The 12,470-nt window shown below is 35.6% G+C and overlaps 1 long non-coding RNA gene across 1 annotated transcript; it reads right to left on the bottom strand.

The window, feature by feature from the left end:
* Positions 1–2,938: 2,938 nt before the first annotated feature.
* On the bottom strand, positions 2,939–3,994 carry LOC113503352. The gene is made up of 2 exons (XR_003401445.1): positions 3,622–3,994; positions 2,939–3,193 (listed from the first exon to the last, which is right to left on the bottom strand). It is a non-coding gene; the product is annotated as an uncharacterized LOC113503352 (long non-coding RNA).
* Between the last annotated feature and the right edge of the window lie 8,476 nt (positions 3,995–12,470).

The following is a 12,470-nucleotide window of genomic DNA, read 5'->3' on the forward strand; positions in this document are numbered from 1 at the left end:
ATAATTTTGCCCTGCCTTGTGCCTTGTGCCTTTGAGCTGACACAGTTCTTAAAAGCTTAGCTAGTTTGTAATAACCTTGATAGTACGTAATTTCTTTCTTGTAACTTAGGTATTGTATACATAGTGTTAATAGGTATATAAATAGAATCAACCACTCACATCTGAAGCATCCACAACGAGCGTTATTACCACTGCCGATAACATTATGATACTAGACTTGAGACTTTTGTCTTCACGACAAACTAAAATAGAATTCCACTGATAAATAAATCGAAACCCGGTCAAGTGCGAGTGGGACTCGCGACACCGAGGGTTCCGTACAAATAAGCTATATAAAATCAAATTTACTGCTAAAACTAATCACCCATAGAACTTATCACACTAACTTTTACCTTAATTTGACAACTTACATTCCGTGTTATAGCGACATCATCTTAAAATTTTCAACTCCTAGTTTTAATATTTAATGAGATGCGATGAGATGATAAGCCCGGTGACAGACCGACAAACAACGTGTCCTTAGTAATAGGGTTCGGATTTACCCTTTGGTAATGGAACGCTAAAAATATATCGGGCCGGAGTTCATAAAACATTTCTAGGGAATTCTTGAACACAGTCTTCATATTTGTTACAAAAAATCCAATATCGTCCGCACGCCGGTACACAGCGTTCATATTTCACAACAAGAGACCCCCCACTGAAGTGGAAGGTATGAAATTTATGAACTCAACCATTTTTTCTCTCCCAAATCATCTTATAATGAAAGACAAATGTTCATAATCTTGATAAACTATGTTTTTGGGCAACAGCTAAATTGAATTACAAATTTCGTGGTAGGTGGGATATTATGCAAATTGGTCCTGCCTACAAACATTACTGAATGTTGACGCAATACTGTGAGGTTAAAGAGGCATAGATATCAACTTATGTCCAGTTTATAGGGATACATGAATATTGAGGAGGTCAGTATGACATACATCGATTTTGTGTTTCAAACCGATGTATCTCGGAAGTCATGAGCCATTGTAGGATTGTGACCACATATTACTAACAGTAATTGACCTTCTTTATTAGGTGTAGGTAACACTCATGAACGCCTATTTCCTCGAGAGAACAGCTGTCAGTTCTACTCTCACTGACTAAACCTGAACCGCCGTTCAACGTCTCGCGCATTTATTCGCTGCGTGGAAATTCAAAGCAATCCATCACGAAAACATAAACGTTTGTTCTTTTTAAGTAAATACATTACTGTTCCTATTACAGGGCTTTAAAAATGTTCCAGTATTTAGGTCTTAAACTACTACACAGGTAATACAGAGTTACTTTATTAACCGTCTGAACGGTATCTTTAGGCGAATTTCTCTGATTCTTTATGAGTCTTTATGACAGATTTTTGTTAAAGGAAGTTTTAAGTCGCTTTTGTAAGCAGATTTGTCCAATTACTGTTCTAAACTAGCGGCTTCCGCTCAGTTTCACTAAAGTTCAACTTCCATTTGCGTGAATATGGAGATTAACTGCGTACTTACATAGAAATACATATGTTACAGCTGTCGCTAATAGTTTAGCTTTCCATTGATGAACTATATTTTTGATATTGGTTCCCTGGCTTAGGAGTAAATGTGTAACAGACACACATTTGAAATTTTAACTTTAAATAATTTTCCAGTTTTTTTGTTTATTTTGACTATGTTCTATATTCGTGGTAAGGATTTTTAAAGCACAAATTTGTTAACACGGAACTCTATCATAAACAAAAACAATTGATTAAATCAAGCACTACATGCTACGTCGTAGACCGTGTCGCGTAGCGTACCAAATGCTACGATTGTTAATAAACATTGAATATTAACTAACGAATGCTACACGTTGTAGCCGTATATAAATTGTTTTCATAAAATGAGTGAAATTTTAGTCTTTTTCATAAAATTATGATGAAATTTCTTCTAATAAATATCAGGATCAGCGACGAAATATTACGTCCATAATCACTCGCCGTTGGTATAATATCTTTAGGTTGAATAACTAATGATAGGTGCATTTATCTTTGAGGGCTGGCCGTGACCGAGGTCACTGGGAAGCGTGGCCCGTTCTTGGTTTTGCCATAGAATAAGCTCGCACAGACCCGACATATTAATATTTTTATATTTTGTCAAGGTTTTTTTATCTTAGGTAGATTTTCGTGACGAATCTTGGTATGGCATGATATTTTATGTGTACCGGGTTTTTTTGAAAACTCGTTTTTCCGTAGCCAATTTTACGGAACTCTCAATATGTCGAGTTCGACCCATTTTTGACCAGTTTTTTTTTCCTTTACCCAGCTATTGGCTATGTTACTAAATTTCAACACATAACTTTTTAACTTCGAAGATCAAATCACACCACATGGCCCATCCATTGTGTGTGTATATTTTCCAACGTTACAATTGACTTTCAATATTTACTGTTTCAAGTAGAAAAGATAGACCATTGTAACCAACCGCTAAATGTTGGTTTAGGTGTAATGTAAATATTTAAAACAAACGAACCACAATCGGAACACTCTCGAATTAAAATCGTAAATTCCGGAGTTCGTCACCGCGCTGCAGTTTCATTTATTGATCACTGACCTCAAACCCGATGTTAATACTTTAACACCCAATTACAGACATACGACTCCATTCAAACAAGAGTTAATTAATTTAAATAATTAATTACATCATAAGATTATCAAATAAATTATGTTTTAGTTACAATTCTAAATGCGATTATTTCAACCGAATTGTCTCGTCAGGTTTATTTTAAAACCATCGATACAAAAAAAAGACAAAATGAGGATCCAATCAACCTTGAAGTTACTTGATACCAAAAAGATGTCTTGCTCATCCACAAGGTCGAATTTCCTTTGGCATTGTCACGTTCCTTTTTATCTTTCAGGATTATAAAATGAAACGATCGCAAGTAAAAATAAAAATTAAACTATATTTAAAATGTTCGCATAAACTTAACAGTAACCTAGGTAAATACGTAATGAGAGGGCAATGAGTAAGGCCGGTACAAAGGTCGGACCACGTAGAAGGTTGCGAACACCGCACTCTCCTGTTTGGTGTCAGTCGGGGGTGTCGGGATGGCCTCGGCGACAGTCAGTCAGCGGAGCAATGCAGGATGCAGTTCCATCAGCCAGCTTCAGCACAGGTCTTCAACCGCTTAGAAGTCCCTGGAACCGTCGTTCCAAAATAGCATTAGGAGCTTATATTGTTAAGCCACCCTTGCAAGCCTTCACCACCTTACAGAAAGAGGTTGGCATCTACTAGAAGGCTAGTCTAGGTTCAGTAGGTAACAAGAAGGAAAATAGTACGCAAGCGAAAATGCACTAATGATAATAAGAATTAGTAAAAGAAAGTAAGAAGTCTAAAATATCTGGTGTTGGCGATAGTTTACATTATCAGCTGATACCTTTTTTTTTTTTTACAAATGTGGGTATCATGGTGATGCCAAAAATAGCTGTTATAAGCGGACCAAAGCGAGCAATGTTACAAGAACAGTATGTACAATGAGTTGAAAACAAATAGCGTTTTCTTAAGCGGCGGTGGCGACACACATTATTGAAGACAACCCATAATTATAATAAATTGTACAACTTACCCAGTACGGGACGAACTAACACTAAATCACTTGTATATTCAAGTATTCTAATATTTATTAATAATTTTAAGCCTTGATAGGGTGCAAGGTGAATATGAGCCACTAGCAAAATCAGTACAGTGTGAGAATTAATACGAGGGCGTACGCGGCAGGGTGCCGTACAGAGCACTAGTAGATGTCGTTCCTCGACAGCTGATCGAGCGGCACTGGCGGCGGCGCCGGCGCACGGCAAAGTGCGCGCGCGCCCCACGCAGGTGATAGGAATATTCCATAAATATAAAACAGCGCGCGGTATCAAGTTGTCGTGTTAGTTTGTTCGTATTTTTCTTCAGATTATTAAATTTTAGATTTTATTATTATATTTTATAAATTTTGTAATAGTTTTAAGGAAATGTATGTATATTGTGACAGCATATGAAAACGTATAATGACTAAATTGCATACACCAATAAAACAAAAGACTATAGGTACGTGGCAGACCCATGCGTAGATGGTGTTACGCTCAGCCCAGCTCGATTCCGGTCTGGGCTTGATTTGCCTTAGCTAGAGAAAATGTAAAAAGGGCCAGCAATGCAACAACATTGGCTCATAATACGTTAATTACATAATAAATTAATAAAGCCTACTCTTAACGGTCATGGAATTAATTCAGATATTGTCGATTGCGAGCGTGACAAGCGTTGCGTTTAACAAGTTCAAGCAAAGCGTACTCCATTTATGACCATCCAAAATAGCGTGATTGACGAAACTAATAGTTGATCGTAAAATATAATGGAATTATTCCGTTTATGAGGCCATTCGAGTTCCTAAGGGGCTTCCTGAACTTAAGGATTTAGCTACTAAACCATTCAAAACGAATCCAAATTGAATGTTAAGTTGAAGCTACAATAAAACTTTAAATGAATGTAGTCTCAATTCAGCATATAGAGTGTAAGTCCAATAATGGTCAGAATTATGGGCAATATTGAAGGCGATTAATTTGACACGAGCCTGCCTCCCGCCCGTTTTGACCAATAAATTGAGGTTAAACCCCATTGATCTAGCGAGGGCCGGGCCATTCACTACTCGCTTTAGATCCACTCTGTCCGTATGTCTTAAGGCCGGGCTTGGGATACGTGTTTGTAACGCATGAATCGTTTAAATGTGTATGCGACGCCGGTACGAGCTTAGGACAATGTACAAACTGTTTACTTTATGTGGATGAAGTGTCCAGTGAAGCTTTGTTCTGTTGATATTGGTTAGACATATTGTAAAGGACACAATTTAGATATATTTAAAGTAAGTTGATGAAAATAAAGTATTACTTCACGGATTTCACTAATATTGTCGTTCGTGTGAGCGAAAAGATTAGAACTCACGCTTGTTAAACTATGTCTTATTATGGGTTCGTGGCTTGCGCGTTCTTAAATTTAAGCAGGAATGTAATTTTTAATAGATAAAATTTAGTGATATCGTAGAAAATTGAATCATTTTTCTTCAGGATTTTTGCTGTTTTCAAATAATTTGCTCAGTTCTCTGTCGGTGGGTTTGCTAAAACAACTGCCCAAAAAAATTGCCGCCTTGAGTTACTATTCCACGCGTTGGCATTTAGTTTCTAAATACAGGGTGTAAGGAACACCGTACCACCAAAGTCGCATAATGACTTTAAAATAACGTGTTAATTAATATTAAAGAAGTCGCTACCGTCGGAGATTAATATTTATAGATTTAGTCATTTTTGAGCACGCAATGAATTGGTTACCGCGCGATCCTTACGCTCAGCGTACGTACTTACACGAACTGCAATGTGGTAGGAGGGCGACACTCGGCGACACGATCGAAACATTCGAAACGCGCGCGCATTTTATAAAAATGTTGTGATGTAACGAAAAACAATCACAAAAAAATACCAATCAATTTACACTCTCTGACTTCAATCTGTGTCTTGTGTATTATTAAATCAAACCTACTCTTACCTTAATCTCGCTCACTTCTAACCAGATAAGGTTCGCAAATTTCGAAATGTCCGCCATCTACGTGCACACAAATTTTGGCGCGGCGAAAAATCTGCTGCTGAACCCGGGGCAAAAAGTACCGCGTCCAGTAAATGTTCATCGCGAGACTTGCATTGCCACGTGCTTCGCCATAACACATTAGCATGTTGCCATTTTCCCGGGCGGTAAAATAACCTATCGAGCTACTAGGATCGTAATTTAAATAATACACACACAACAAACGCACTTATATCACTTAACACAATAAAATTGTCTGCCTACACGATAATTAGTCCGCGAATTACCCGATTGCACATGCACATTCGATTAGCGTAAGGAACAAACTGAGTAAAAATAGGTACTATTTTGAAAAAAGCCGAACTTTCGGTTTTACCTTTGAGTAGTGTTGGACCTAGGTACCTATGATTCTTTATCGATAAATTACATGAGGTCGAAGTGAATATCGTAAAATTATTCTTGACAATAAAGTACTTAACTTAAACCTTTAAAATTGATAAATCACAAAATGTACTTTTGTGTAAGAACATAATTATTAAATGATGTAACGGTTTACTCACGCGTATTTATCGGGGTAGCCCGACAACTGACGACGTTCGACTCGCGATCCCGCCGCGTCTGCTCATGATTAAGGACTCCGGTTGGGTCCGAAACTAGTCGGGCTACCCCGATAAATACGCGTGAGTAAACCGTTACATCATTTAATAATGAATCAGTCTCACGATAGTTATTATAAAGAACATAATTGTTTTATGTGACTGGAATAATTATTCAGCAGTTCGTAGGAAAAAAAATGATAAAAATTTTTAGGCAGGAATTTCATTAGTAGATGATGGATATTAGTAACAAAACAGAGTTTAATTTTAGAAAAAATAAATTATTGTTTATAACAACATGTTTTAGAACTACAGAATTCTAAACAATAACAAACTGTTAATAATAAAAGGTTTTAATAAATTTCGTAGGACGATAAGTTGATAAACGCTGAGAAGGTGATTTTCTATTTTATAACATGGAACCCGTGTAACAAAAATCGATGTACTATTTTATCCAGTGTCACAGGTACGTCACTCGCCGATACCGCTGTAGGTGTCGGCGACGCGCTGGCGGTGTCGACAAAGGCGGCTAGCGGTGCCTACAAAGCGCGCGGCTTTTTTTAAAGGAATAGTAGGCAGGATTACGAATAATGCGTGCGAGTGCGCGCGCAATAGTTGCGCTATCTCTTACGCTTGTCGCTCATGAGTATTGGTTCGGTTTTGACGTCACTTTCGGTTAGATTTGCAAGAGAGCGATGACCGACGAGTACCTTTACGAATCAGCTGATCGGGAGCAGTTTTTAGTGTTTCATTTACATTGCCTTTTTTTGTGAAAACGGCTTAATAATGATTTTGTTTATGAAAATATTATTGAAATACGTAGGAAAAATGATTTTATGACACATAAAATTAAAAAAACGCGAAAAAAAACTGCAATTTTCATGAAAAGACCGATGAAAAATTCCAACGCAGTGGGGTCTGGAATCATGTCTAGAACTCAGGTCCCACGGAAAAGTCACGGTGTTCCTTACACCCTGTATAAACAAAATCATTTCAAAAATCGACAATAATAATTTCCAAACATTTTCTGATCTTTTTCGATCCCTCTGCAGATTTCTACTCTATACATGTGGTTCATAAGTCTTCCCCACTGTTTGATATGAACGTCGAAACGTCGCCGTTATCGGCGCGCGAGTAATGCACGAGATTTGTCTTAGTCTTGCCTTCCCAGTTAACGTCCGGCGGTATTCTTCTCTCTATATCAACTTCATTATTATTAAGTGAGGTGTTACTTCCTTAAACACACTTTCTTTCTACTTAAATACTTACCTTAGTTCTAAAGAGGTTTGATTTAAGTTGTATACTATCATTGTGAGTAGATTTTTGGTCTATTAACTTAATTGATTCAGGATCAATCCATATTGGGGTAGTCAACGACTACGTTACGACATCCTAACTTGAAGTGTTTGTTAATTGCATTCCAAGATACTTCACAAAAAAACGTTACATGCAAGATATAAGTAATTCGGCGAAGTCCAGCCATATTATCCATGTAATTCCATGCACCAACTAATAAGTTTCTAATTTAAAAACGTTCAAGTACGAATCGGCCTCGTGACCCTAGAGGTGATCATTCAAATAGGCCTTAGAGCAACTAACTTATTGTCAAAAAATTACTTTCCATACAATTTTTTATCAGCTGAGATGTTTTTGACAATTGTCTTTTTATCTTCAAGAAGTCAGCTTCATTTGCAGCCCAGAAAGAATACCCACTAAAAGTATACTCCATTTAAAGTACAGATTTCACTTATCTATGATTTCATTACGAGATAGGTGCGTACCTCGTATAATGTTTGTTCACGGTCAATATAATTTCTAAATATGTAAAAATAATTTTGTTCAGCGAAAACAGATTGCGTGTAAAATTGCTTTCGGTCGACTCCCTTTGGAAAGTTATTAAACTTTTCACATTAACAACACAGATATTTTGTATTTAAGGTTTGTAATACTGTTTGTACGGTAATAATATGGCAAGGGATGTTTATTGATTATTTTATTAAAATGAAATCTTAAACGAAATCTTTTTCAATAAAAAAAAATATTTCTTGTACGTAATTTTTAGCAACCAAAGGGTTAAATAGAACCCCATTACTAATGGTTCCATCTCATAGCTAGACAGTTTAAATCTTAACAGATATTATTATTTTTGTTGCCGCTATAACAACAAATAATGGAAATAAATATCGAAGTTAAAAAACGGCCTCACGGTCATACATATAATTTGATATTTTTTGTTGCAAATATGTTTTTCATTAGCTTCTTTTGTTAAACTCGCATTTGTCCGGTTTTATTTTATTACATGCCTTTGATTTCCAAAATTATCATTTTATGAAACGTCAAATTACAATAAACTTCTTTTATTTACTTACTTTACTTATCTTACCAAAAACGGCTAATCTTAACCAAGATCACTAAGAAAACTAATAACACAAATTGTATTACATAAATACAATACCAGACTATTACTTAACAACTAAAAAGCTATTTATAGGCAACATCAAAACAAAAGCCAACTTAAGCCGAACAATAAAATTAATTTACCCACGTTACTTTAACAACGTAAATTACGTTGTAAAACTGAAACAGTTACGTTCTATTTTATAGAAACGCTCAATCAAACTTTAAAATAGGTAAATAACACTTATATAACACCGCTAATTGCCATGAAAGACCGCATACACATCAAGCGTTAAATATCGCGCATAATTACGAATATTTAGTAGTATTTATAACATTAACCCGGCCATAATGGTTGTCCTTGTGTCACCTTCGCTTAAGTACTTAGATCGATACGCGGGAGCCTAAGGCAACTAAGACAGCAGTTTAGATAAAGATACGGATTTTGTTTTTAAAGTTCCGTAACTAGAAGGTGAGAACGAAGCCCTGTCAGTAAGGTTGCGCTGTCTGTACGTCCGTTCGTCACTAGAATGTATCTCATAAAACGTAGTATTTTTAAATCTATTTGTACGAACCCTCTGTGTTGCGAGTCCGACTTTCGTTTGCCTAGTTTGTATTGATGGTGACATCGTCCAAGTAGAAAACTAAACTGCATTTTTAGGTACTAAACAAATTGATTTACTTCGTGTGTTTTTGTATAAAAAGTTTTCTAACCACATGAAGTAGAATTGCATCCAGCACGATTTGCGTATTTCGGCCACAGCGACTTGGATCTGCGACTAATTTTGAGAGCTTCGCTGGTGTGCTCTCCAGTGGCTGACAAAGCCAATTTTTGCAGTAAATGTCCGTCCACATTCGCTGCAAGTCAGCACTCCTCCGATGTAGGTATATTGGAAATGTAAACTACACATAGAGACAGAACAACAGACGACCAACATTCTTATAACATAACAAGTCATTTGAATGAGAGACTCTTTCATATTCAAACTGCATTCAACCTATTTCGAGAAGACCTCAATACTTCTATAGCAGTCATGCTCTCCTGGTACTTTCAAAGTCAAAACCTTGACTGTTTACATTGTACACGCGATGAAGTATTTCTGTATTTGATGATCGATTGTCTTGGTATATGACGGAAATATGGGAATGCTAATTTTGTAAAAGGAACGTGACGTACCTTCCTTTTATACAACTTTTAGGTATGACAAAAGTCATTGTGATAAGTTGCTACTTTTCTAATGTGTGTTTTAATTGTTTGTTGAAATTAATTGTGTTGACATTCACCCGAATATGTTTAGGGTTCCATATGGAACCCTATTATTGAGTCTCTGTTGTCCGTTTGTTGTTACTATTTCTGTTTCCGCTCGACGCTAAGCCACGTTTTTCCATATATTTGAAAAATAACCAGTATTTCTGCAAAATTGATTTTCTTTTGCATGTTTTAACGGAACCATCACTGTCGCAGAAACGAATATTTTTAATAATACCTATTCTAAAAACGTATAAAATGTGCCATACAAATATGATAGTTGAATCATTTAAATCTATATACATATGTTCAAAAAACTTAATCTTTAATCTACAAGCATCGATTTAAATAAAACACCTGAACACCCTATTTAAATTCAATTGATTCAATTTACATAATATATATAGTTAGTGCATGTATTCGTAACAGAAAACTAACTCCGGTCACAAGAAACCAATGAACAGACTAATTCCGTCTGTTAGGGCGTGGTGTGAACAGGAACCGACGAGATTACAGCGGCGCGCGGCGTGCGAGCAAACCCCGCTCAACTTACTTTGTTAACGTTCTTCCTATATTTGTTTCAGATCGACTTACTTTAATACTCGGATTAAATGTTTTAAGAAATGGAAGGAATAATATATTTTCTTAAAATAATTTGTTTTCATTTCGTATGTAATCAAGTTTTGACAAAGGTATAAAAAGAAGAAACTGCGATAGTATACTTAAGATCGTTTTGTGAAATTAAATAGAACAGATGTCAAAAAAAAACGATTTTCAATCAATTCAACAAAGCATGTCCTTTTTTTGACTTGTATAGGTATATATATACGTTCATATGATAAAAAATTTGCCGCGTATTTCACTGAATAAATAGAGTATCAATACGGACTTGCAAAGACATCACAAAAAAAATCATTTTTTTAGTAATACATATATGTCACCTACATATATTATTAAAATAATGAAACAGGACATTTATTTAAGGTCCTATGAGTATTTGAAAGTGAGCATTTAATAGAGTAAATGTCAAAAGGCCGCAAATAAACGAACATAATGAAAATATATTATTGGGGCTGCCCTCGTAAAGGAACGGACTTGAATGGTATTCAAATAAACATTACTCTGATCGAACGCCGTCACGAAGTTGCAGAAATCGTAAAATTTATAACTGTGCTCATGCGAACGACTGTGTGTAGGTACCTAGTATGTATATATATGTAGGTTTAGCCCGATTTCGAATACACAGAATAAATGAGTCGTGCCAAATCAATGGCGCGTTGTATAAGGGCGCTTAGATTGATTTAAATGTTATTTTTTTACTTGAAATCCGATCGCTGTTCTTTGTTGTTGTGTTGTTTTTGAACTCGATTTGCAGAATTAGTTTACCTCGCTCGGAGTAAATAGTTTGTTTTATTTATTTGATGTGTTGTGTGCTTTTTAAAGAACTTTGAGAGCCGTGTACAGTTTTCATGCTTTTTGTTGTTGCAATTATTTACAAGGTTAATTTAATAGTTTTTCTTTGAATCATGTTTTTAATTTAATTTATAACAATAAAATCACATTCAATTTATAAATTGAAACTTTAAATTATGCATAGGTCCTTGTCTACAGTTGTTTTTGTCGCAATATATGCAAAGTCACTAGCTTAATAAAGTCCTCTCATTCATATGACACGGCTGTCTTACAGGAACATTATTCATATTTAATTTCCGACCTAGCAAGTAAATGGTATTTAATCACAATCAAAATAAATATGACGAAATTCACCCCTTGTGCAAAGCAGCTAAAGGAACAAAGAGGTATTTTATTTAATTCCTTTAGTTTTGAGCTTGGAAAATCGGAAATAAATAAATTATACTTAATTATTATACTCAAATTCCGAAGTCCAAAAACCAAATAAGTATGTATTGCGCAAAATGACAACAGTGGCAACCATTATAGTACAATTTGATACGTAAAACTGTATTGCCACAGTTAAATTTTAGGCAATCACAATAATCGAATCCAATCAATCGAAATCAAAAATGATTTCTAGTTTAATCGCGCATTGCTATCTTCCTTCAACGCTATCTTAGCTTGAAAATTAAGTGTCTATATTAATATAATTTATTTATTAAATAGGTTGGTTAAATAAGCACTAAAGCAAATTTGGTGTCGGATCCTTGGGAGTATCGTATGATCGATCATGAACGGAGTCGCCGGGCGGTGATCCATCAGTGGTCGCTACTTCGTCCGATTACCCTTATAACTACACATTTTACTAATTTATCGGAGCTGTAAGGAAATTTTGATGAATTATTGATATTTTTACAGTTTCAGAGGATTTATTTTAGGTTTTTTTAAAAGCTATAAGTATATTTTATTTTAGCCATGCAGAGGTTGTTCCTCTAATTGTCTCGGTCTATGGATAACAGTAGCCAGTTTTGGGCAAGGGAAACAAGCTCGTCCCGCTGTCTCCTCGGTCTGCCACGTGGTCTTGTTTTGTTGTTCACCATCCAACGTGTGGCTCTAGCCGAAATCTGCAAAAAGTGATATATAGTATGGATACAATAATAGAAAGTTAAATATTTAATTTTATGTTGTCTTATCAGGCATTACTAAACAAAATAGTATGTA

The sequence above is a fragment of the Trichoplusia ni genome, chromosome 19 (genome assembly GCF_003590095.1).
Source record: "Trichoplusia ni isolate ovarian cell line Hi5 chromosome 19, tn1, whole genome shotgun sequence".
Taxonomy (NCBI): domain Eukaryota; kingdom Metazoa; phylum Arthropoda; class Insecta; order Lepidoptera; family Noctuidae; genus Trichoplusia; species Trichoplusia ni.